The 25,601-nt window shown below is 43.0% G+C and overlaps 1 long non-coding RNA gene across 2 annotated transcripts; it reads left to right on the top strand.

The window, feature by feature from the left end:
- The first annotated feature begins 252 nt into the window (after nucleotides 1-252).
- LOC109556191 (uncharacterized) lies at nucleotides 253-23,977 on the top strand. Of its 2 annotated transcripts, XR_011565842.1 has the most exons (5): nucleotides 253-490; nucleotides 1,344-1,558; nucleotides 6,931-7,038; nucleotides 10,464-10,544; nucleotides 20,368-23,977. It is a non-coding gene; the product is annotated as an uncharacterized lncRNA (long non-coding RNA). The 2 variants fall into 2 exon arrangements; XR_002180364.2 differs by lacking the exon at nucleotides 20,368-23,977 and having other exon boundaries at nucleotides 10,464-11,669.
- Nucleotides 23,978-25,601: the final 1,624 nt, after the last annotated feature.

The raw sequence follows: 25,601 nt of genomic DNA, 5'->3' as shown, positions 1-25,601 counted from the left end.
TCTGACAATCAAAAGGCCAAGGTCAGAAAAAAAAATTTTTTTTTTCTATTAAAACCACTGGTTCCTAGAGGAACATTCACAAAGGTTCTGAAAGGCAGGGACAGTGTGGCTGGAACCCAGTCTGCTAAATCTGGTCACCAAGACTCCCTCCCGTTCATAAGAGTAGTGCTCTCTTCCCCCAGGCTGGGCTCTGCATTTCCGGAACCTTGGTCTCAGCTCTCTCAGAGCCTCAGAAGTGTTGAAACTCTGTAGAATTCAGGGGAAGTCTGGGCTGGGTCAGAGCCTGTGTATTTATCCCTCTGGGAGTTTCCAGCTTTGTGTGGGCTCAATGTCAACAATTTTTATCCGAGAAACTCTAGAGCTGGTCAAGGGCCAAAGTTCTCTTTACCCAGCCCAGGTTATTGGCAAGAAAACTCAAAGCTTACGTTTTTATGAAAGAAAGAGATTTGATTGTCAGGAGAGGAGAAGGCCAACGTTTGTCTGATGCCAGGTATGTGCAGGCGTTTTACATTCGTCCTCTTGCTTGGCTCTCATCCTGGAGGCTGGGGGTGGGGGCACGATATCCATTTTGGACAAGGGAGAACTGAGCTGGCCAGGTCACCCAGGGAATAGCAAAACTGGGAGATGGTTCTCTTTCCAAAGCTAATGATCTTTTCACTGCCTATGATTCCTTTCTACTTTATCAGCCAACAGACAATAGCACGTAGTGGTCTAAGAGTATAAACAAACTGGGTTTATGATGACAGTTAGCTATGTGACTTTAAGTTACTTCATCTCTCTGAAGCGCAGTTTCCTCATGTGTAAAATGAAGCTGATAATACTAGTGCTTTCTTCATATGGCTCTTCTAAGTTTAAAATAGATTAATATAGGAGGAATATTTAGACTATGGTCTGTAGGATAATGTCAACCATTTTAATTTTTTAACTTGACTGAAGAAATGCACTGCTGTTTTCCCAGGTATGTAGTGTACCCTAGGGGAAGGAAGAACTCTCATACAGTAAGCGAGTCTCTGTGCTGGGAGGGTACTTTGGATTCATTAACCCATTGTGCCTCCCCAGGAATCCTATGAGTGAGGGATTTTACAGATAAGGAAATTGAGGACTAGAGAAGTTAAGCCACGTGACAAATGCTGCACGGCTACAGAGCATTAGAGCTGGAACTCAACCCCTGGCCCCAGCGCTCCGCTTTCTCCTTTATCACTCTATCCATGCCTCTGGATGGAAGTGGTATAGTCCAGCAAGAGAGCATGCGTGTGTCCATGTGACCAGGGGCCTACTGGGAAAAGAGGGGTGGTCATTTGCCTGGTGTGGCCCCACTTCACAAAAGTATTATTTCCTGACAGGGCCTCTGCATGTTTATTGCCGTTAATACTTGAAACGTTCAAAGCACAAAGGAAACTGGCCATTCAGGAGACTCCTGTAATGATTTGAAGTTTGAAGACCCTGGTCTGTGTTTGCTTGTCTGCCTACTATGTGTCAGACACGGAGACTATGAAATTCAACGGAGAAGTGATAGAATTGATTTAAAAATGCAATGAATGCATAGTCATAAACCATGGTAAGTTGCATGAAATAAAGTTCCAGAGTGTTAAAAGCAATAGATGACATGGGGGTCTGACCTGATCTAGCTGGGACTCAAGAGATAGTATATGGAGATCTAGGAAGAGAAGTTCACCAGGTAAAGAAGGAGAGGATAAATGTTACAGAGAGTAAGAGCAGCATATGCAAAGGCCCTGAGTGGCAAAGGAACAGGGACTCTGAGGAAATGAAAGATTCCCATGTGTCCAGAGGGCAGAAATATAGGGAAAAAGAGACTCAGGATGACGTTGTAAAGCTAGGAAGGGGTCAGAGTTAGAAAATCTCAGTGAGCACATAGAATTAGTTTGCTCTAAGAGAATGGGAAGGAATTCAGTTAAAAGGAATTAAGATTCTGGGGGGAACTTCCCTGGCGGTCCAGTAGCTAAAACTCTATTCCATGTTCCCAATGCAGGGGGCCCAAGTTCAATCCCTGGTCAGGGAACTAAAAAGAGTTTTCATGCCACAACTAAAGATCCCATGTGCTGCAAATAAGACCCAGCACAGCCAAAAAATAAATAAATAGTTTTTTTTTTTTTAAGAATTAAAATTTTTGATAGATTGTAAAAATGTATCTGTTGAGGATACGGTTTATATAAGAGTACCCATCAAGTTGTGAAGAGATGACAAAGCCTTCTGCTTACCTGCCAGCTTTGAAAGGTAATGAGCGGCCATGGGAATACTGTGCTGGAGATACTGTGGGTGTATCTGAATCCAGGGGGAATAAGTATTGCTGGTCACTAATGATGGAGGCCTGGGGTAGCCTAGAGCTGGCTGCTCTGACTGAGGCTATATAAAGCACAGTACACACTCCAGTGTTCTTGCCTGGAGAATCCCAGGGACAGGGGAGTCTGGTGAGCTGCTGTCTATGGGGTTGCACAGGGTCAGCCACGACTGAAGTGACTTAGCAGCAGCAGCATAAAGCACAGTGGCTCAGACTGACACAGGTTTGAATCACACCTCTGCCACTTGCTGTCTGTCAGAATGTTGGCAGCTTACTTAATAACTCAGAAGCTCTGCTTCCCAAGTTGTAAAATAAACAAAGCAGCACTCACCTGCAAGAGATTTTGTGAGGATTATAGGAATTAAAATGTTAAACAATCCGGCTCAAGATGGACTCCATAATAATAAGCTTCCTTAGTATATAAAGGAAATTGCAGAGTATAATCATGGAATAATAAAAGTTGAAATTACCTTAGAGTGAGAAAGAAGGAAAAAAATAGAAAGGCCAATTTATTTCATCCTTTCACAACAGATTTTTGACCTGTTTTCTGCGTACTGTGAAAACTCTTAGCACAGGGAACTGACAACCAACACGTAGGCTGTGCTGAATCAGGCTTCTAGGATACAGAAGAAAGTTTTGGAGAATATAAGTTGGCTTCAAGTATAATGCTGTGCAACAGATCTTCATAGAAAAAACCAAGTAGGCAGTTTGGTTCGTGTTCATTTACTGGGTTTGATAAATGGGATGTATCCAAGGCACCAAAATCTTAGACACTGAAGCAAATGTTGTGTGTGTGCACCCAGAAGGCCAGCAAGCATGAAGTAGACAGGAGACTGTTGGATAACTTAAATACACTGAGAAAGAGGTTTGCGATGCTGAAGAATTAAAAGGGGATTAGTGAAGACGATTTCTTCAGAGAAAGCTGTTAGTAAGCTGTCAATGCCTGCCACCCCCTTGGAAATAAGCAAGGACTAGAAAAAGAGCATATAGTTTAACTTCTTGCCTTTCAAATACATAAGTGTCATATCCCACAGAGTTGAGAAAAGTTGCAATTCTGATGAGGGAGCCATGTTTCTATGACCTTTGACAAGTATGAAGTAAGGTTCCAGAAGACTAGAAATAAGCAAAGTTTCTAATTTTCCAAAGTTGAATTTCAGAAATGGTAAGACTATGCCTCTGATTTGGGCAAAAGCCTAGAGTATATTTCTAAACATTTAGGCATGAAAATGATCATCACTAGACGCCAGCACTTGTCTGAGAGGATTACTGGAGTAGCCTGGCCAGGAGCATGCTAAAAAAATGTATTCTGATTTTAGAGGGAGATTTGACAATTAGCTTCATTAGAGATGTCAGTGCAGTGATAAACCAGGGTCATAGCTGATAACCACTTTACTCACATACCTTCATGGCTTATTGGTCTAGAGGAGTAACCTTGGACTCACAACATAGGACTGTGGTTCTCAGTCCTGGCTGATGGTTAGAATAAACTGGGGAAGTTTTAAAACACGTCAATACCTGGCTCTACGCCCAGAGACTCGGAGTTTGCTTGTCTGTCATTGCCATGAGTTATTTGCATGTATCAACAATTCTCTAGCATTTTAATGTACAAAGGTTTAGCTCTGCTTCCTTAGTGTTGTCTTCTCGGTCATAGGATTCACAATATATTTTTTAAAAACAGAGTGAATGAAGACAGAGAAGCCAACTGTATTATAGTTCAGAGTTTTTATTTGCTTATTTTAAACTTACTTCTATCACTTCCTATGTTTAAAGTGATGGAATTAAGTTTAAAATAAGCAAATAAAGACTCTCAACAAGCTAGAAAATTAAGCAAGAGAAGAGACCCTAACAAAATGAAATGTTATAGAAATAGCATGCAAATAAAATGAGTCAACACATGTAAAGAGCTTAGAGCAGAATCAGGCACATAATAAGTGCACCGCTTAGTACCGCTGCAACATCCAACCCTCTTATCCTATGAGGTCAGTGCTATCTCCTTGTTAGAAAAACTGAGGCCCAAAGAACATGCCATCCTTCACCAAGGTCATGAGGTAAGTGGCAAAGTGAGTGGGAGTGAAACTCAATCCTGACTGACTCCAGTGCCCAAGCTCTTGTTTACTATCCTAGGCATTAGGGTTCAATTTGATTTTAGGGCTGAAAGAGGTGTTTTCACTTTATATCACTTTATATATTTTAGATACCCACAGAGGTTAATTTTGCCCAAGGGCACATAGAGAGTAGGAAAGTGAGGACTTGGAAATAAGTTTAATTTAAACACACACACAAATGATGGGAGAAAAAAAAAATGAAGGGAGAAAGGGAAAAAGGAAAGGAAGGCAGGCAGGAAGGCAATTCCTGTGTTGAGGGGCCTTGCCAGAGCAAAAGAAATCTGGGAAGGTTCTGGCTTATCCCACAGAAATGGAATGCATTAGTAGAGAGTTCTGGTTCTGATTAGGGAAAGCCCAAGGAAGCTTCTGGGAAGTGAAAGTCATTCAGTCGAGTCTGATTCTTTGCGACCGCATGGACTATAGTCCATGGAATTCTCCAGCCAGACTACTAGAGTGGATAGCCTTTCCCTTCTCCAGGGGATCTTTCCAACCCTGGGGTCGAACGTAGGTCTCCAGTATTGCAGACAGATTCTTTACCAGCTGAGCCACAAGGGAAGTCCAAGAATACTGGAGTGGGTAGCCTATCCCTTCTCCAGCAGATCTTCCAGACCTAGGAATCAAACTGGGGTCGTATGCATCGCAAGCAGATTCTTTACCAACTGAGCTATCAGGGAAGCCCGAAGCTTCTAGGAAATGTTCACAAAGAGGTCCTTTGATGTGCTCACAGACAATACTGGATTTTTTCTGAACTGAAAAGTTCAATTAAACAGGTGAGTGCTCATTTCAAGGAGAGTGGTAAGGGGTAGGAGTTGAAGTTTATGTTCATGAGCAGAGCAAAATTCCAGCCCAGAGTTACAGAGATGGATATTGCAAATATTTTATAGCAAAACACCAAACCTTTGACAAGGAGCTAGTTCAGAAGAACTATGTAATATGAAGGTGTCTAGTGCTTGCCTCCACTTGTTAAGGACTTTAGGCCCCAGAGAGTACACCCCAGGGGTTAGGAGTCCCTTGAGGGGATCCCACATCTACTCAAGAATGAGGGTACTTTGGGGGAGAGGATTACCATGTTGCTTCTACTCCATTTTTCTTCTTCTCTTTCAGTCTCTTTCCATGAGACTTCCATTCCATGTGATGGAGTTGCTTCATTCACTAGTGAGTATGTAGATTAAATGAGATGACACGTAGCAGGCACTCAACTAATTAAAGTTAGTTATAATAACAGCATCAATAATGGAGAAAACAACTTTTCTGTATCTTTCTACTGCTTTAAACTACAAGGCCACAGAAATTAGGAGAGACCTGTAGAAGCTAGTTTGGAATACTGGAAGGAAAGATAATTCTTTCCTATTGATGATGGTGATTCAGTCCGCAAATGCAGGAGGACAACCCAGTCAGGATGCAATAATGATTCCAGACATGAGTCACTATAGTAACAAGGTCTCTTAAACAGACTCCTGGTGGACACTTGATCAGGAAGTCAGATTCCTCCAGCCTGCCCATCTCAGCTCCAACCACCTTGGAGAATAAGGTTAAAGATAGCGATGCTTTAGAGGGTGTGTGCTGAGGGTCAGGGCCTGAGCTAAGTGCTCTAGACATTTTGTGACCTCACTTAGGTCTCACAGCAGCCTGTGAAGCCAGAACTCTTATTATCACCCCTATTAGACAGAGGGGATAAACAGTCTATGGAATTAAAGAAACTGCCCAAGGAAGAATCAGTTTTCTGATCCCAAGATATGCCCTTAACTCCTTTGACACCTTGGAAATCTCTGGCAGATACAGTGTACCCAGACCTCTTCCTCCTCCCCTCACTGGCTCAAACCCAAGACCATCCCTACATCTTGGCCCCCTCCAGTTCCAGCCAGGGTGTTTTCGCTCTTATGCGAGTCATTATGAAGGACCAGTTTAGCTTTCTGCCCCTACATCTTTGCTTCTGAACCAGATGCAGGACTCATATGACTCTGAGCCTCGGGTCCCCAGGGAGAGGGTGTGCAAACACCAGCTGCCACTGCAGCTCCTTCTGCACACCCAGTGTTGGAGGGGCCCAGATGCATGCTCTGAGGAGCTATGCACCCTGGTCCCTTTTGGGTGCAGAAGTGACATCTGGGGGTCATCCTGCCTTGATCAAGGTGCCTACTTCTCGGCATGAAAAGGCAGAGTCCCTCTCAGCATTCCTAGCACATGCATGCTTGCCTTGTTGCTTCAGTCATGTCTAACTCTTTGCAACCCCATGGACTGTTGCCCACCAGGCTCCTCTGTACATGGGATTCTACAGGCAAGAATACTGGAATATGTTGCTGTGCCCTACTCCAGGGGATCTTCCCTACCCAGGGATCAAACCCAACCAAGTCTCTTACAGGTCCTGCATTGGCAGGCAGGTTCTTTACCACTAGTGCCATCTGGGAAGCCCTGTTCCTAGCACAGATAGGCCTAATGCTGGGGGGGAAAACTATCAGCAAGAGGTGGTGCAGCCGGATGGTACTTGTTCTCCCATCTCAGCTGATTTTCCTAATTTCCTTTCTCCAGGATGGAGGCAGCATCCACCAAAGTCAGCTCCTCCCACTGGCAAGAAACTCAGCAGAACCTGCACATGCCCTTTGAAGAAGAAACCTTGATCAGTCCCCCAGGTGTGAGGTGAGATTTCCCCTCCAGTTTTCCATGTAGGCCTTTGAAAAACTTTGTCTAATTGAGTTTCCCTGTTCGTGTCTCAAACTCCCCAATCCTGCATCATGTATTTAAGAGGAGGTCTGCCACTCCTCTGAATCTTCACGGCCTTCCAGAAAATATGTGTCTTGATCCCATGTCATTTTAAAATTTCCATGGAGAATCCCTAGAGTCTGTATTAAGGATTTCAGAGGAAGATAACTTTGATCTTTTAAAGTTGGGAACTAATCCAACAGTTCTGTAATCACTAAAGTGGGCTCAAATGCATACAGAGGCCAGATGGAGCCCTGGAGTCCATAAATGCCATCTTACACTGAGGGTCCAAGAGAGTTGGCCTGCCTGAGTCAAGATCAATTTTACTGAAAGATCAAGAGCATTCTATTCTCTCCTCGAGTCTGGTGACTTTGCCCATGTTATAGCAAGCTGTGGATAGTGTCTCAGGTTTTCTTGGTAGAGGAATCATACAGCCTCTGCAGATCATTTCTCTAATTCCTTGAAGTTCTGTTTTTCTTGAGCCCAGGCTAATAGCTGACCCACTTCTGTCAGGAAATTGCTTGATCGTGGGCGTCTGCAAACAGTGAGATGAGGCTACGTGACCATTGCTCAGAGCCTCCATCCCCCTTCTCGTTCCTGCTGCCACCAGATGGTCCTGAGATAATGCCACGTCTTTCCTGCAAGAAACAACATTCCTGAACCATTCTGCCAATCCCCACTGATCGTCTTGGGAATGCGATTCCTCAGCCTCTCCCCTCTTGTCATCGTTTCCCCTGTCTTATCTTCAGAGGGCTGGGGGACCTGAGCTGGTCTCTTTCCAAGGAGAATCAATCATCTCATGTCAGGCGCTCAGGGGGCTCACGTAGCTGATATAAACGTGCAGTCTGGGAGTTCCGGCTTGCCCATGGGGCCTTACAATGTGTGTGTGACTACGCTATAGTTCTCAAAATTATTTATGATACCAATCTTACTCCTTCTATCTTGAGATTCATGTTCTTTAGTCAAACAAATCAAACAAGTGGAGTTCTTGCCTCTCACAATTCCCCTGGGAGACTAAAAACAAGATGATGTTAGCTCATAAACCTGGCTTCCAGCCAAGCTTTGATCTCTGATCCCAGCCCTTCCCTTGGTCCACAGCATGATTCTAGCCACAGTTAGACAACATCTCTTTCTAGCTCTGCTGATGACAGAAGAAGCAAGGAGTGGAGATTATTGAATCAATAGTTACTGTTCCTGGATATTAATTAGTAAGAGGGAGAATAAGACCTCAGAGATGAGATCATTGTTAGCTGGAAGAAAAAGCTGGCAGAAATAGATGGCACTATTATCCTATATCATTCATCTTTTGAAGTGTGAAACTGATGGCTGACATGCAAAGGCCCGAGGGTTTCAAACCCAGAAACTATGGAAGATCCTTTGAATGCATGGCTTGACATAGGCGAATTTGGGCACTTGTAGCTTTCATATTTGAGGTTTCAGTGATTTTCACGCTACCCTCCAAAGGCCATATTATACCACTGTTTAAAATTTTTGCCAAGGCACAAATTCGGATTACACTATGAAAAGCAAGTCATCTAGCAAATGAATGAGCTTAGCTTGATGGCCTAGCATCAGATTCTCTATGGTGTTTTATCTCCACTTACCACATGATTTCACTACATTTTCCCAAAACTCCTGTTGGGCAGATATTATTACCCTTCTTTCATAGATGAATGTATAGGAGATTGTGGGCTGTGGTAATACTTGTGAAGATGAGGATTTGAGAAAATTTCAGAAAGTATCTCATTTGCATGTCAAGAATCTGCTGGGCTAATTTTCTTCTTCTCTACTTGAAACAATCCAGCCAAAAGAAAAGACATAAGTGCAATCATTTGGAGAATGTCTTATAACTCAAGCATCAACTGAGGCTTCTGTAGACTATAAAATCTCATTCGATCTGCTACAACCTTCCATTCTGCCATCCACAAGAGCTTCCTCCCAGAGTTATCTGCCAGCCCTCTGTGCCTTAGGCTCATATGATCAGCTTCCCTGAAGACAAGTTCTACCTTTATTACTTTGGGAATATCCCCTGGCCAACCCTTTCAAAGGTTTCTGTAAAAATCTAAATGTTTTAGGGTTTTGTAGACTTCACAGAATTTTTTGGGGGGAGGGGCAGGGGACAGTAAAGAAGAGATACATGAGGAAGCACACAGCAGGCCACCATTTCACTCACCCTCCCTCCTTTCCCCTTTTTTATATGCTCATTCTCCAAGCCCTCTGAGAGCTACAAGTCATTCTCTCTCTTACACAATCCTTGGTCCTTCTCTCTAAAACGGCACTAGCCAACTCTTAGACCTCAAGAGGCTAGACTGCCCTCAAAAGAGGCTATCAAAGTGTTTTCCTGTGAAAATGTTCTTGTATCTGCTGTTGAAAAAATAAAACTTTCTCTCTTTGGTGATTTAACCATGAGAATGGTCCTAAAATGGAGCAAATTGCCCCCAGGAAATAGGGAGATTGATTTCTCCAAGCCAAATCCATGAGAACCATTTAGGGAGACACTGAAGAAAGATTTAGATGGACGATTATGCCAAGTTACCTTTAAGATCCTTCCAACCCAGAGATCCTTTACTGGAAAAGCTCTGAGCACTTCCAAACTCTGACAACAGGGATTTGAGTCCATGCTCATCTCTCACCATCTGCAGGAAGGTGGGTACAGCATTAAATCCCCTCCACTACTCATTCCCCACAACCGGAAAATATTGGTGATAATTAATAAATGACAAGAGGTTTCTCAGGTATTTAGCACAATGCTGCTACGTAGTCATAGCATCATAAAAGAGGGCTGCTGGTATTATTCGTATTTCACTGTCACTACTGTTTTGTTTGGTTGGGTTATCCAAGTCAAGGAGGGAGTAGAGTTTAATGAAAACTCAGTTAAGAGTAAAAAGAAAGAAACTCGAGTACCACATTTGCTACTTATAACCTGAGTGGTGTTAAACAGATCACATGGCTGATCTGGGCCACAGTGTCTTCTTTGAAACTGTAGCGGGGTGATCAGGATCCTCCTTGACTACTTTGGACAGTTGTCATGAGAGTGACAGGAGGAAATTCAGGTAACTGTTCCCGAAAACTTTAATTACCGTAAAAATTGGTCCAAATGACAGAGTTTGTCCCATGTGCCTTAGACGTCTGCTGCAGAGTTTCTGAATTCTTTTTTCCCTGATGCGTGTGTGGGACCCACAAAGGCATGCCAGCTAATTCATGGTCTTTGAGAAATAACCCCCAAATCTTCCCTCAATCCCTCCTCCCTGACTCCCTTGAAAAGCTTACTGTTCAGTGGTCCCCACTCTTTGCTGGTTCAATAACTTATTAATGACTTTGCAAGCTACCATTCTCTAAGAACATATTTGCATTTTCAATAGGAGTCTTCTAGAGATATGATCTCATAAGCCAACAGGAGGTTAAAGATGGTGGAATTATTTTAGAGAAGATGGATCTACTGGGTAAGTACTGAAAAAAAAAAAACAGTCTACTTCATCTCAGTTCATTTCAGTTCAGTCACTCAGTCGTGTCTGACTCTGCGACCCCAAGAATCTCAGCACGCCAGGCCTCCCTGTCCATCACCAACTCCCGGAGTTACTCAGACTCACATCCATCGAGTCAGTGATGCCATCCAGAGAGGTAAGTCAATTTCACTCTGTTTTGCGTCCTACTGGAACTTCCATCCAAAGGCTCTGTTGACCAGCTGTGAGATCCACAGACACTCATATGCTTGGAACAGCTTTCATTTTATACCAACCTACCTCTTCTTTATGGACAGAAGCAGAGGCATGGCCAGATGACCTTGAGACTTCCCTTCCAATTCTTGGAATTTAATATCAAAGAGATCACAAGCAAAGTAACTACAAGTCTTTCTCATTTCTTCAACAACAAACATTCACTAACTCCTACAGTAAACCAGGCACATTGCCAGAGTCCGAGCATGCAAAGCTGAATAAATGCAAACATAACCTTAACCAGGATGCCAACCTTTTGACGTGAAACTAAAGGAAAGGACCACTAATTTCTAATATTTGAAAGAAAAAAAGGAACAATAACTTTTTACATGCAGTTTCTTATTTGTTCTTCAAATAACTCCATAATCAAATAAATGATCTTTCCATTCAACATGGGAGGCATCTGAGGCTTGGAGGACTTGAGGAATTTGTCTAATGTCAAAAAAATCATTCAACAGCAGAGCTGGAATTTGAGAGGGCAGGTATAATAAGCGAGTCACTCCTCCTTAGTCTCCGCCATTCATCTTTGGGATTCTGGGCCTGTGTAAATCATGTAAATCACACTGGATCAAACCAGTGTGAACCAAACAAAAGTACATATTATATGATCAACTCACCCTAGTCCATCTCATATATCAGAGGCCCTCTGTTCTCTCTCTCTGTTAGCCCCTTGCTCTCTCTGCACTGTAAGTTAGGCTGACGCAAATGCAAAGTGTGGCTTTGCATGCTCAAAATACTCAGTACAGACCTTGAGGGGGGTGTTACCTGCTTGAATCATTATCTTCCTCTTTATCAAAAGAGTCCTAATTTCACAGTACCTTTTAGAACTAAAATGGGGGAGTCGTAAATAAAACCAGAAGTCTAGTATTAGAACAGTCTTGAAGCTCCTGGGCCTCTTAGCTAGAGACAATAACTTAGAGGACTTTTAGCTCCTCATTCAGGTCCAGAGAGGACTGTAGCTATCTGCAGTTTCCATGACAACCAGTTTCTATAAGTAGATCTGCCCCAAGCACAGTAGAAGCTGGTAATCAGTTCCTAATAAATGTTCACAAATGGCTGATTGATGACTGGAAATATATCTGTCATCTCCAGTGTACAGCTTACTCACTCCCAACAATGAGTTCATAAGCACTTCTTCTACATTAGAGGGAAATTTACCCTAGTGTCCATGGACACTAACAGAAGCAGATTTAAATAAACTTTGCCTGTGTTGTTATTATTCAACTCTTTCTTAAAATAGTCTTTCACTAGAATTTCTTTATCCCAACCAATAATTCCATATCAAAAAACAGCATATCTTTGGCTCTTCCTCCCCAACTCCACCTGCTACTGCAGTAGTTCCAGTTTCGTCAGGCTCCTCTCTGTTCATTCTGGGAGTCCCCAGGATGTTGCCCATCTCACACAGCGCTCACTTTCCTGTTTTCCTGTTGAGGCTTGTAGCACTGCTGTCTTCTGCCATGACCAATGCCAAGGACTCCATACTACGATTTTGTTTCTGGAGCACGGTGATCTCTCCCTTCCAGAAGTGAGCTGACATTGGCTTGGACAATAGTCCTTCACAGGGACACGGGAGGCCCACAGCCCTGGTCCTGTATGCTTGGGACTGTGTCCTAGGACAACTACAGCTTAGACTGTCAGGCTGCAGCCCTTGCTCTTGCATTCGCTGTGGCAGCATGCGGTTGTTACACTAGTAACACACTAGTTGTTACTCTTTGGATTTGACCAAAGAGGTGATGCTAAGTGTGCAGGCCACATTTGGGTCTCTTTCATTCCTGCTATACGTACTTAAGCTAATGCTACTTCTCATTTGTAGAGTGATTGGAGGAAGGAGAACTGAGCCTATTTACTCCTTCTCCTTGTAAAAGGAATTCAGAGCCTTTTTCCAAATTGGGAGCCTGTTTCCGAAGTGGGAGACAGTCCCTTGGTGGACTTGAGGAACATAGTTTCTCTACCAGATGTTGAGACAACACATCTGACAAGTGAGTTTATAAGGGCAATGGAACAGATTATTTGAAAGGAAGGGTCTTTCAGATGCCACATGTGTTTGTTATTCCCTGCCTTGGTCCATATAGCAGTTGATGCAGCTGTTAGGGATATTTAAAAAGAGTAAAGGAAATTTAAACAAGAAGCACATAAAAAAAAAAAAAAGACAGGAACTTCCCTGGCCATCCAGTGGTTAAGATTTTGCATTTCCACTGCATGGGCCAAGGGTTCGATCCCTGGTCAGGGATCAAAATCCCACAAGCCTCAAGATCCAGCCAAACTGCAGAATAACTTTGGAATTTCCTCATGGTCCCAGAGTTAGGACTCTCTGCGTTTATTGCCAAGGCCCAGGCTCAGTCCCTGGTCAAGAACTAAGATCCCATAAGCCGTATGGTGTGGCAAAAAGTAAAAAAGACAAACATAATTGGAGCATAAAATGGAGTTGAAATGAGGCTGAAGCAAAAATGTCACTCAAGAGGGTTTAAGCTTCCCAGCATTGATACACAAAAAGAAAACCTAATGTTATGGGATCCCTAGATTTCTCAGGATTTGTTTTAAATTTCTTAAGAAAAGATGGCTATTCTGACACCTGATAGAAATAAATTGCTCTCAAGAGCTCTTGTCAAGTGAGCTGCATGAGTGATTCTAGAAAATGCAGATAAGGAAACCAAGAAAACCACTCAATGGGCAAAGGGCGATTGTAAGCACACAAATTACAGCGCCTGACAATGGAAGATGAAAGGAGCCCCAGCCAGAGACGGTAGGCTCCGCCCTCTTCTCCCCACCCGCTGCTGGCCACTACCTTTCATGTTTTTCCCTTCCCATCTGGCACTCCTCTTTCTACCCCCCTCCCCCCACCTATTTTTGATCAGTGGCTCTATCCCTCTACTAATATCCCTCGCCTTCAGTAAAATTGCTTCCTCTTCTTGTCCTAAAGTTCAGGAAGGATGTTGCAAGTTATGTGCCTTAAGGCTTTGAGTCAGACCTATGTTTCAACTCAATCTCTATCCCTAAATATTTAGCAAGTTTACTGAGTTCTAGCCAGGAGAAGGCAATGGCACCTCCCACTCCAGTACTCTTGCCTGGATAATCCCATGGATGGAGGAGCCTGGTAGGCTGCAGTCCATGGGGTCGCTAAGAGTCGGACACGACTGAGCAACTTCACTTTCACTTTTCACTTTCATGCTTTGGAGAAGGAAATGGCAACCCACTCCAGTATTCTTGCCTGGAGAATCCCAAGGACGGGGGAGCCTGGTGGGCTGCCATCTATGGGGTTGCACAGACTCGGACACGACTGAAGCGACTTAGCAGCAGTAGCAGCAACAGCTAAGGCTATTTCATCTAGTCTTCAGACTTGAAACTTCAGCTGTATACTCATCTCCCATGTTTGTACATCTAGTCCTAACCTCACCCTGAAATCCCAGCTCTTACACCCATCTATCCAATGCCTCTCAACATCACCACTCAGATCCAGGTCAGATCAGATCAGATCAGTCGCTCAGTCGTGTCCGACTCTTTGCGACCCCATGAATCGCAGCACGCCAGGCCTCCCTGTCCATCACCAACTCCCGGAGTTCACTCAGACTCATGTCCATCGAGTCAGTGATGCCATCCAGCCATCTCATCCTCTGTCGTCCCCTTCTCCTCTTGCCCCCAATCCCTCCCAGCATCAGAGTCTTTTAAATGTCCATATGCAAGTACCATGAAGTCTAAGTCTTTCTTCTGGTGGTCTCCTGCCCCAGTCTTCTATACCTCATGAAATGGTATTTCCATTTACCCAGTTACGCAAGTGAAGTTGCTCAGTCATGTCCGACTCCTTGCAACCCCATGGACTGTAGCCTACCAGGCTCCTCCATCCATGGGATTTTCCAGGCAAGAATACTGGAGTAAGTTGCCATTTCCTTCTCCAGGGGCTCTTCCCAACCCAGGGATCGAACCCAGGTCTCCTGCATTGTAAGCAGATGCTTTACTGTCTGAGCCACCAGTGAAGTTACCACCCAGTTACCCAAGTCATTTCTTTTCCCACTCCCATTTGAATACATTTGGAAACCAATCTGCTTCACCTTCAAAATAGACCCCCAAATTCAGCCATTTCTTTTCATCCCCAATACCCCAGTCCAAGTTCTCTCTCTCCTGTTTAAGTGCTGAAATATCTACATAACCTCCCTATGTCAAATCTTCCTCCAGCCCCCAGCGAACTTCCACATGGCCTCTACCATAATCTAGTTGAAGCTAAAGCATATCATGGCATTCCTTTCAAAACCCCTCAGTGCTAGCAAGCATGCTAAGTCACCTCAGTAGTTGTGTCCAACAACTTTGCCACCCTATCGACTGTAGCTCACCAGGCTCCTCTATTCATGGGATTCTCCAGGCAAGAATACTGGAGTGGGTTGCCATGCCCTTCTCCAGGGGATCTTCCCCACCCAGGGATCGAACCTGAGTCTCTTGTCTCCTGCATTGGCAGGTAGGTTCTTTATCACTAGCACCACCTGGGTAAAACTTAAATTCCATATCAGGGAGTGGTTTCAAGGCTGTCTGTATATGACCTTCCCATCTCTCTGAACTCATCTCTAACCACTTTCGCCTTTATTTGTTACAAGCTAGCCATACTGGTTTTGTTATTCCCAGAACAGGCCAAGTTCACTCCCACCTCAGGGCCTTCGCACTTGTCCTACCGCCTAGAGCACGGTTCACCAGGTTTTCTTAGGAGTCATTCTCTCCTTCATTCTGGTGTATCAAACTCAGTCTTTGTAAAGAGGCCTTCCCTCCTCATCACCCCGCCCCACTACTTTCTATCCCCTCCTTTGCTTTGTTTTTCCTCATAGCGCATATTGCTTTCTGTTATTTTATACACTTCTTTATTTGTTAATTGCCTGTCTCTCTCAGGCAGAATGTAAATCCCATGAGGCAGGGACCTTGCCTGTCTTGTTCCAACAGCACTCTCAGCACCAGGTGACAGTGACTGGCACATTAGATGAATTTAATGCATCATTGTTGAGTAACCATGTGAAGGTACCAGACCCACAATGGAAGTTGGGTGTCTGTTAAATGAGTGAATAAATATCACATGTGCTGGGAATATAACAGGAAACAGGCCTCCTGTATGCTCATGGCACTTAGCAGAAAAGGCAGCCATTAAGTACATAATAACAATAAAATAGCCACTGGTGGCTCAGTGGTAAAAGAATCCACATGCCAATGCAGGAGACACAGGTTTGATCTCTGGGTTGGGAAGATCCCCTGGAAAAGGAAATGGCAACCCACTCCAGTATTCTTGCCTCAAGAATCTCATGGACAGAGGAGCCTGGTGGGCTACAGTCCATGGGGTCACAAAGAGTTGGACATGACGGAGCGACCAACACAACAATAAAATAGCCCCTGGTGGCTCAGTGGTAAAAGAATCCATGTGCCAATGCAGGAGACACAGGTTTGATCCCTGGATTGGGAAGATCTCCTGGAATAGGAAATGGCAACCCACTCCAGTATTCTTACTTGGGAAATTCCATGGACAGAGGAGCCTGGGGGGGCCACAGTCCATGGAGTCCCAAAAGAGTCAGACTTAGTGACTAAACAATAGCAACAAACAATAAAAATACGGAGAGTTCTATGATAGAGGAAGTTCAAGGAGGTAGCAAGATCTGTAATTTAATCTGGTATAGAACTTAACACATTAACGTTATGGTCTTAAGAAACTAACCTGTCCCAGCCCTAGTGTCTACCTATGTGAAGTGGGGATACTAAGAGTATCAGTTGTGTGGCAAGGAAGAAAATAAAAATGTTTGTAAAATGTCTAACACTTAATATATGCTCAGTAAGTTACAGCTATTATTGTTGCTATAAGATATTACTATCTGATATACCTCATAGAACCCCTCAGCATCTTTTTTTTTTTTTTAATGGAATACTGTTGCTTTACAATGTTGTGTCAGTTTCTGCTGTACAACACAGTGAATCAGCTGTATGTATACATACATCCCTTCTCTCTTGGACATCCCTCCCACCCACCCCCATGCCACCTATCTAGTGAACCACCTTCCTACATTTGGGAGAGTAGTTTACATTCTGAATTCTGCTCTGCCAAGTTAGAAGCCAGAGTCTCTTTTTAGCCTTCCTTGAAGCTCAAATCACTGCAGATGGTGATTGCAGCCATGAAAGTAAAAGACGCTTACTCCTTGGAAGCAAAGTTATGACCAACCTAGATAGCATATTCAAAAGCAGAGACATTACTTTGCCAACAAAGGTCCGTCTAGTCAAGGCTATGGTTTTTCCAGTAGTCTTGAGTGGATGTGAAAGTTGGACTGTGAAGAAAGCTGAGAGCTGAAGAATTGATGCTTTTGAACTGTGGTGTTGGAGAAGACTCTTGAGAGTCCCTTGGACTGCAAGGAGGTCCAACCAGTCCATTCTGAAGGAGATCAGCCCTGGGATTTCTTTGGAGGGAATGATGCTAAAGCTGAAACTCCAGTACTTTGGCCACCTTATGTGAAGAGTTGACTCATTGGAAAAGACCCTGATGCTGGGAAAGATTGGGGGCAGGAGGAGAAGGGGATGACAGAGGATGAGATGGCTGGATGGCATCACCAACTCGATGAACATGAGTTTGGGTAAACTCCAGGAGTTGGTGATAGACAGGGAGGCCTGGTGTGCTGCGGTTCATGGGGTTGCAAAGAGTTGGACACGATTGAGCAACTGAACTGAACTGAACTGAAGCTCAAATGTCCATACATAAATCTGGGTTTCCCCTAGCAACCTCATGCTCTTTGATTAGGAAGAGAACAATGTGATGATGCAGACCTCCCATGGACTCCGTCTTTTAACAAAAAGGTGGCTGGAGTGTCCAGGCTTGGAGTACAGCTTTGGCTGAGTTCTGGCATTCTTGATCTAACATCATCACTGTAGGCTGTGGTAGTTGTCCCCAGTCATGAAAGGGTATAAACATCTAATCTGTAGGGTGTCTGGGTGTTCTTTCTGGCTGAATAGCACCTCACCCTGATTCTCTGCTCCCTCTGGAGATTTTGTGAGCTCCCTAAGATTCTCAGTAAATTTCTTTTGTACTTAAGCTAGTTAGGGTGGGTTCATGTGGTTGCAGCGTAGGACCCAAGTGCCACATAGATCATCTGAATAATTAAGTGATTGAGGACCCTGTGCTGTGCACACCGTGTTGGTTACTGATCAGGGGCTTGTACAGGCCAAAAGTATTGAGGAAGGGACCCTCAGGTAAAGGGGCATTGTTATCTCAAAGGTAACCTCCTCCATGCAGCCTTTTCCTGATGGCAGCTGAAGAAGAGTCTTCTGCCTCTCACATGGTTGAGGCCACTTATTAGCACTTGTCACAACCACCTGGCCTGAAACATTATAATCTGTCACATTCTTAGCCTCCTTTTCAGTCTGCATTTATTCAGGTTTCACTGAGTACCTATTATGTGCCAAGCATTAAAGGCACATCTCACTCCTAAAAATTTTAGAGTTTCTCCAGATAACTAACCTGCAAGCAACAACTAAAAGGCGCTGTAATGCCAGGTCCATAAGGTGTTAGGTTAACAAAATAATGTAATGTCCAAATGCTTTGAGATCAGACTGACCAAGATACAAATTCTGGCTCTGACACTAGGTGGTGATTTTTGTTAAACTGTTTAATATCTTAAGCATCAATTTCCTCATCTATAAAATAAAGATAATAATGATTAATACATAAGGTGAGTTTCCAAGGTGGCGCAGTGGTAAAAAAATGTGCCTGCCAATTCAGAAGACGCAAGAGATGCAGATTCGATCCCTGTGTCGGGAAAATCCCTTAGAGTAGGAAATGACAACCCATGCCAGTATTCCTGCCTGGAAAATCCCCATGGACAGAGGAGCCTGGTGGGCTACAGTCCATGGAGTCACAAAGAGTCAGACACGACTGAGCGACAGCTCATACACACAATACATAAGCTGGTTGTGAAAAGCGCATAACATAATGTATATGATTCTTTATAATGTTCTATAAATGTTATTACATTAACAACAACAAATACATCTGATGATGCCAGGAAATCCTCCACAGAGAGGAAAGGGCTTGTGTTATTACTTAGAGGAAGCATTCTTAATTCAAGCAGGCAGATACACCTGTTCATTTTGTTTCTTGGTCAACAATTAATCATTTTGAATAAATGGTTTCTTGTAACATCCTGGGATGAGGAGTATCCTGTTTTGGTTCTTGTATTTTGCAAACAGAGAAAAATGTCAGAAGTTAATTAACTCAGTCAAGTGCATACTAGCTTTGTTGTTTAAACAGAGAATGCATTCTGTGGGAAAAGGATGTACAGTAAGTCTGTATCAAATGCCATCTCTGTGCACAGCCTGGGGAGGATACAGAAACGCATAACTACTAGATGCCACTGTGCTCAAGGCAGGTGAGGAGACCGAGATACACAATGTAGGGAGAAATGTTACCATGATCATTTCATTGTGTCGGGCTAGCTAAAGAAATCAAGAGCTCACTGTCAAGAGGGGTGGTCAGAAAAGACATCCTAAAGGAGGTGAGCTTTAAAGTTGTTCTTCCAAAAATGAATAGAATTTAGACAGTGGGTACAAAGCAGTTAAGGGGAGAGTTTAAGGAGGAAAACATGATGTGAGCAAAGCTTTGTTGATGATGACACACAGGCTCATTCAGGAGACTCAGTAGTCAGATTCTCTTAGCACAGAGCATTCCTAGGGAAGACCCACGGAAGACAAGGATGTGGAGACACTTGCTTGATTAAGAAGTTTGGGTTTCATCCTACAGACAACCAATCCCCTTTGTATGGTTCTGATGAGATGTTAGGAATATATGCAGACTCTAGTAATAGGACATGGACGACAAAATAATGGGATCAGGAATTCAAATCAGAAGTCATTGCTATCATCCTGGCATAAAATTGGTTTTGCTGTGGCATTCAAGGGAAGGGATGGATGAGGCAGATAATTTGCCTGAGTAATCACCAGCGCTTGGTGATTGGTTAACTACAGGGAGAGATGAACAATCCACACAACACGAGCAGAAGGGGCCCTCACTCTTGCAGTATTTCTGAAAGTGTTGTCTGCAGACCACTTCTAGCAGAATTACTTGGGTGCTTGTTAAAAAATCAGATTCCTGTGCCTTATTTCAACCTACTGTATCAGAATCATAGGGACCAAGATCCCCATGAGTATTCATTTTAACCCCAAGTGATTTTTCTTTTATGAAATTCAAACATTTTAATCACACTTGTTCACCAAGGTAGAATATTTTACTAAAACTATTTGAAAAATAGAAAGAAAGTGAATGTATAAACCAATTAGTTCCTCTATTTCTTATATAAATATGTTAAGATGTGTTCATTCTTATTTGTGTTTAATATGATAAATCTGTATTATACTAAACCCATTTTTATACTCAAATCTTCCCAGTCATTCTTAATGCCTGTTGAAAAGATTGAGAGTCATCTGTCTTAGAGATTATTTTACCAACTGATTTTGTTTTGAAGACATGGAAATAAGTTTAAAGAGGTCAAGTGACTTTCCCAAGGTCACACAACTGCCTGTAACTAGGATGATATCTTCTAACTCACAGGTCTGACTTGTTCTGCCCTGCTGTTCAAGATTGATATCTGATGGCTGGGTGTTGCATGGAAGGTACTATTTCCTCACTTGCAAAGTGGAGTGGTGGAGAGGCTAAGACATAATGGATGCAGGTGTGGCTGCCTTCGAATTCCAGCAAGCTGATGCCTACCTGTCCTGGCCGAGGGAACCATCCCTCTAGGAGGCTACTGCTGCTGTCCTGGTCTTCCTGCCATGGCCTGACTCTTGGATTCTGAGCATGTGGGTTCATGGGAATATCCATGAGCATGGTCAGATGACCTTCCTCAGGGTATCCCTGACACATGACCACACAGAGAAGGTTGATCCACACACAGGAGGCTGGTCCGCACAGACTCTTCCGGCTCTGAGACGGAAAGCAGCACAGGGACTTTTCTTGACATTGTTACCTGAGATATAGCAAGATTTGGACTCCAGTTAACTGTCCTCTTTAAAAAGTCATGTTATTGAGAAGAACACTTACTGAGTTTGGAGGGAGAATATATGAGTTAAAGTTCTTTTCTATCAGTGATTTGGGCTAACTTCATTATGATGTGAGCTTCCCAGGTGCAACCAGTGGTAAAGAACCCACCTGTCAATGCAGGAGACACAAGAGAGGCGGGTTCGATCCCTGGGTCAAGAAGATCCCCTGGAGGAATAAATGGCAACCCACTCCAGTACTCTTGCCTGGAGACTCCCATGGACAGAGAAGCCTGGCAAGCTACATTCCATAGGTTTGCAAAGAGTTGGACACAACTGAAGCAACTGAGCACTCACACACGCAATTATGATACATTGTTACTGATATTGTTATTGTGAGAATAAGCTGCGCTAATCCCCCTACTTTATAGGTTAAAAAACAATGATGGAAAAGTAGAATCCCTTGTTCAAAGTTATACAACTTGTTAATTCTCTAAATCTCCATTTCCTCAAAATGAGAAAAAGAATACAAGTCTACCTTCTTCACAAAGCTTCTGGGAGTCTTCTCTAAGAACATATGAGAAAATATTTATATGAAAATACAGCACAGTATTTAATGTGTGTATCAGGGGCTCTTAAGCTTCTTCTTTCACATGAGTAAGTTGGTAGTAGTCATTCTCTCTCTCTCACACACACACACGCACAACAATACGATATGATGCACACACTCGCATAAGGTTCATGTAAAAGGACTTGGAGGACTTCCCTGGTGGTCCAGCAGTTAAGCCTCCAAGCTCCCAATGCAGGGAGCACGGGTTCAATCCCTCGGGGAACTAGGGATGCTGCAACTCAAGATCCCACATGCCACAACCAAAACACAGCACAGTCAAATAAATATATATATATATATATATTTTTAAATAAAAAAGGACTTTGAGAAGAAAGTTATTAACACAGGGTGAAAATGTGTTTATAAGCCCATTTCTGGGCTTCCATTATGGGCTCTAGTGTGCGGTTTCCTGGGGTAACACCTCTTCCATAACTGGTAAGCAGTGTTCTGAGGTTTCCCACATCCTGCATTCTGATAGGCCTTCACTAGCAACACCTCCTCTATCCTGTTCTTTCACTGTCCACCTCCCCTTTTCTGGGGACAGAGTGGGGAATCTAGCACAAGTGAGTCGAGTCAGGTTGCCTAAAACAAGGGGAGTCTTAACAGGTATTTGCACTTGGGGTGCACAGAGAAGGGTCAAAGACTCAAAAGACCAGGGAAGCTTGTGGCTTGGCCATTCTACTTGTAATGGGGTTTTTATATAAATAACTTGCATTCATTCAAGGGAAAATAGCAAAAAACATTTTCCCAGCTTCGAAATAGATAAAAGCAGAAAGGGAGAGGAGAGGGATTTTTTTGTTTAAGTAATAATTTACAACATGAATATCCTAAATATGAGTTATCTAGGAGAAACGAGAACTGTTTAAATTTAAAAAATAAAACGTTTCCGCTCACCATTTGCAAAGTCCACATTATATAATGCAATCAAGCTCTAAGGTCTTACTTCTGTCTCAGCATTTCTCAATCAGATAATCTCAGAGTGCTTGTTAAAGTGCAGATCTGTAGGCTTCAGTCCAAACCAACTGATTTAGAATTACTTGCCAAAATAAGTTAAACAAACTTCTAATGAGCTTCTCCTGCACCCTGGAGTTTGGAAACCACTGCATGTCCCTTCAAGCACTTAAAATTATTTCCATTTTTTTTCTCAGATAAAATGACCTGTTATTTTGACCTCTTGGATTTTTGTAACCTTTGGGTCACAGTGTCTCCTTACAGGTCACCAAGATCTGGTGTTCACCATAAGACTCAGCCAAAGATATTAGAGGGAGTAAAGTGGAAATGTTGCCTCATGTTCTCTGCTATAAATCTTCACCCTCCTCTCTTCCTGCTGCAACTTTCTTCACAAACAGACAGCAGTAAAACACATCCATCTTTTAAATTTCCTTTCTCGTGTATATCAAAGCTTGAGAAACGCTGCCCTCTCTGTGGTAGGTGCTGAACAAGCTAACATCTTTAACTAGTAGGCTAGTTCCATGAGGAATTTGTGGTGAATGAGTCACTGGGAAGAAGGAAGACAGAGAGGGGGAAAAATGACAAGAAATGAAGGATCTACATGGCTGTGGTACCAGGAACCAGAGTTAGCTTCCGGCCCCAGCTCCGTCATTAACATGTGACCTGGGGTGACACGCACCCTTCTCTGAGCCATGGGGTACTCACCTGGAACCAGGAAGAAATCTCCAAGGCAGAACTTTCCCCAAGCTGTGTGCCACATTACAAGGTGCGCTACAGTGGTGTGCCACAAATGGATTCCAAGTATGCTGTGAATTAGTCTCTCAACACTCAAGTGCCTGGTGGGGCTTGGAGTAACGAGCTCTGGAGCCAGGTGCCTCTAACTAAGAGGGGTCTTCTCACCACTCTTCAGGGAGTAGTCTTGGCAGGGTGGTTTAAGGACCACCCTCATAGTCTCCAGAGACGACGACTAGCGCACTGTGCCGTATTTGCCATGTGCTGCTTCACGTGATGCCCTGACTGCAGCCAAGAAGGTGCTCCTCAGCCTGGAAATTTCAACACCTGAATTCAGAATACATCGCTAGCCATCCTAGGTAAAGTCTGAAGACCAGCAGGGAGTTTATTTGCCAGATTCCTAGAGCTTGGAGCTTAGGCCAAGATGCAGCTAGTTTGGGATAGATAGGTGCAGAAATTGGTGGGGCTTACTGGTCTCTTCAGAGACAAATGGTAACCCAGGATTTCTGTCTTCACATATATCAAATTATCTTGTCCACCTGCAGCTGATGGACAAGAAGTCCATTTAGTGGTTTTCATGCTGGCTCCTGGTGAAAATGTGTTCTTAGAGTACATATGCAATATAGAAACTCAACCCTCATTGTTATTTTGAAACACAAGATAGATAAAAGTTCAAATCTGAAATACTTTTGCTTTATTATAAGAAATTATCTGTATAATAAAAGGATAAGCTATTAGGTTCTTTAATTTCAAAAGTTATAAATCTTCTATTGAATGTAAACAATGATTTAAATGTTTTGCATCATCTGCTTATATGACTGAAGTTTCTTGCTGGTAGAGACTACTAAAAATTTGAAGTGATCATCATTAAAATATCTTGATCAGCATTGCATAAAACCATTTAAAGTGTAGTATTTTCTGTAAAAAGATATGTCACTGAAAATAAGTTCAAATTTCTCATTTAGAGTTTTGAAATGATTTCATTTAGAATTTTAAAATAAATTTAAATATTTAATATTTTGTATCCTATTTTTCCTATAAATGTATAAAGTGTCAAGACTTTTTTCATTGAGCCTTACATAATTATTCTCAGATTCCTTCCAGTTTACTTTTTGTCCTATGTAATTATTTTCATTCTTTTATGTGCACAGGGTGTGAGAGGGGTTATATACAGTGTCCCAGAGCAGTGGTTTTCAACCAGGGGTGATTTTAACCCCACTCCCAAGAGTACTTGATAACATCTTGAAGCGTTATTGGTTGTCACCACTAGGAAGCTGTTTACTGGCATCTAGACCAAAGATGCTGCTAACCACCCTACATTGCACAGAACAGTCCTTCACAAAGAGAATTATTGCACCTTAAATATCAGTAGTGGCAAGGATAGAAACTCTGTTCAGGGTGTCCCTACAGTTCTATGATTCTGACTATAACTGTTCAGAGATTACGATTAGTGATAGTGGATATGGCTAAGGATGACCAGCTCTAATCTCCTAACTGCATTTATAATCACTGACCCAGAAGGCAAATAAAACATGAGGGCAGAGTTTCCTGTCTATTAACTGGAAATCCACCATGAATATCTGTTTGAGATGGTACACATTTCAAGTAGCAGATGTGTAACTTCTGTGAATATAAAACTAGAAACCCCAGGTAAACATCTTCTCTCCTTTTGTTTTAAAATTCCATATTCTGGAAATAGCTTTTTTGTTCCACTGAACTGGCACCCATCTTACATTTCAACAACTGCCCCCTCCTCAATCCAAGTATCACCAGGTTTGGCTTAGTGGGATGTATCTCCCAAAAGGCAGAAATTTGCATGAAAGTTTTTCAGCTCATTCCCCCACCCATAAATCTTCATCCCCACTGTTCCCAGCTACAATGTCTTTTAGAAATTGAAGTCATCCTGCATGTTGCCATTAACACCTTACTTTCAGGGCTAGACAAAGCTTCTGCACACTTCCTCTTTACTATATCCTCCCTGTTGAATTTGTAGCACTTCAGGATAATTCAAGTGATGGAAGATTCAAGCAATCTGAGTGGCCAAACTCCTTTATCACTATGACTCCTACCATCCCCTCAGTCAATTTTTTTCAACAGATTCACACATCTGCCACCTGCTACCAAGAGTAGGTTTAATGGAGTTATTGTGTTCTCAGTCATTCAATCGTGTCTCACTCTTTTCAACCCCATAGACTGTAGCCTATCAGGCTCCTCTGTCTGTGGAATTTTCCAAGCAAAAATACTCGAGTGGGTTGCCATTTCCTACTCCAGGGGATCTTCCCAACCCAGGGATTGAACCCGTGTCCCTTGAGTCTTCTGCATTGGCAGGTGGATTCTTTACCAGTGCGCCACCTGAGAAGCTCCCTTAATGGAGTATTAGATACTTAACTTTATCCTAGGATTTAACTGAGGATGGGCAATTCTGCTAATCCCTCCTCTTGGAGAGATGAAATATCAATAGTCCCAGGGTCTATGTCTATGTGACATATATAACCAAGTCGTTCAGGGCTTCACTT

Source organism: Bos indicus, chromosome 3 (genome assembly GCF_029378745.1).
Source record: "Bos indicus isolate NIAB-ARS_2022 breed Sahiwal x Tharparkar chromosome 3, NIAB-ARS_B.indTharparkar_mat_pri_1.0, whole genome shotgun sequence".
In the NCBI taxonomy this organism is placed as follows: Eukaryota; Metazoa; Chordata; class Mammalia; order Artiodactyla; family Bovidae; genus Bos; species Bos indicus.
The sequence above is the reverse complement of the archived record's forward strand: the minus strand, read 5'-3'. Positions and strand labels throughout refer to the sequence as shown.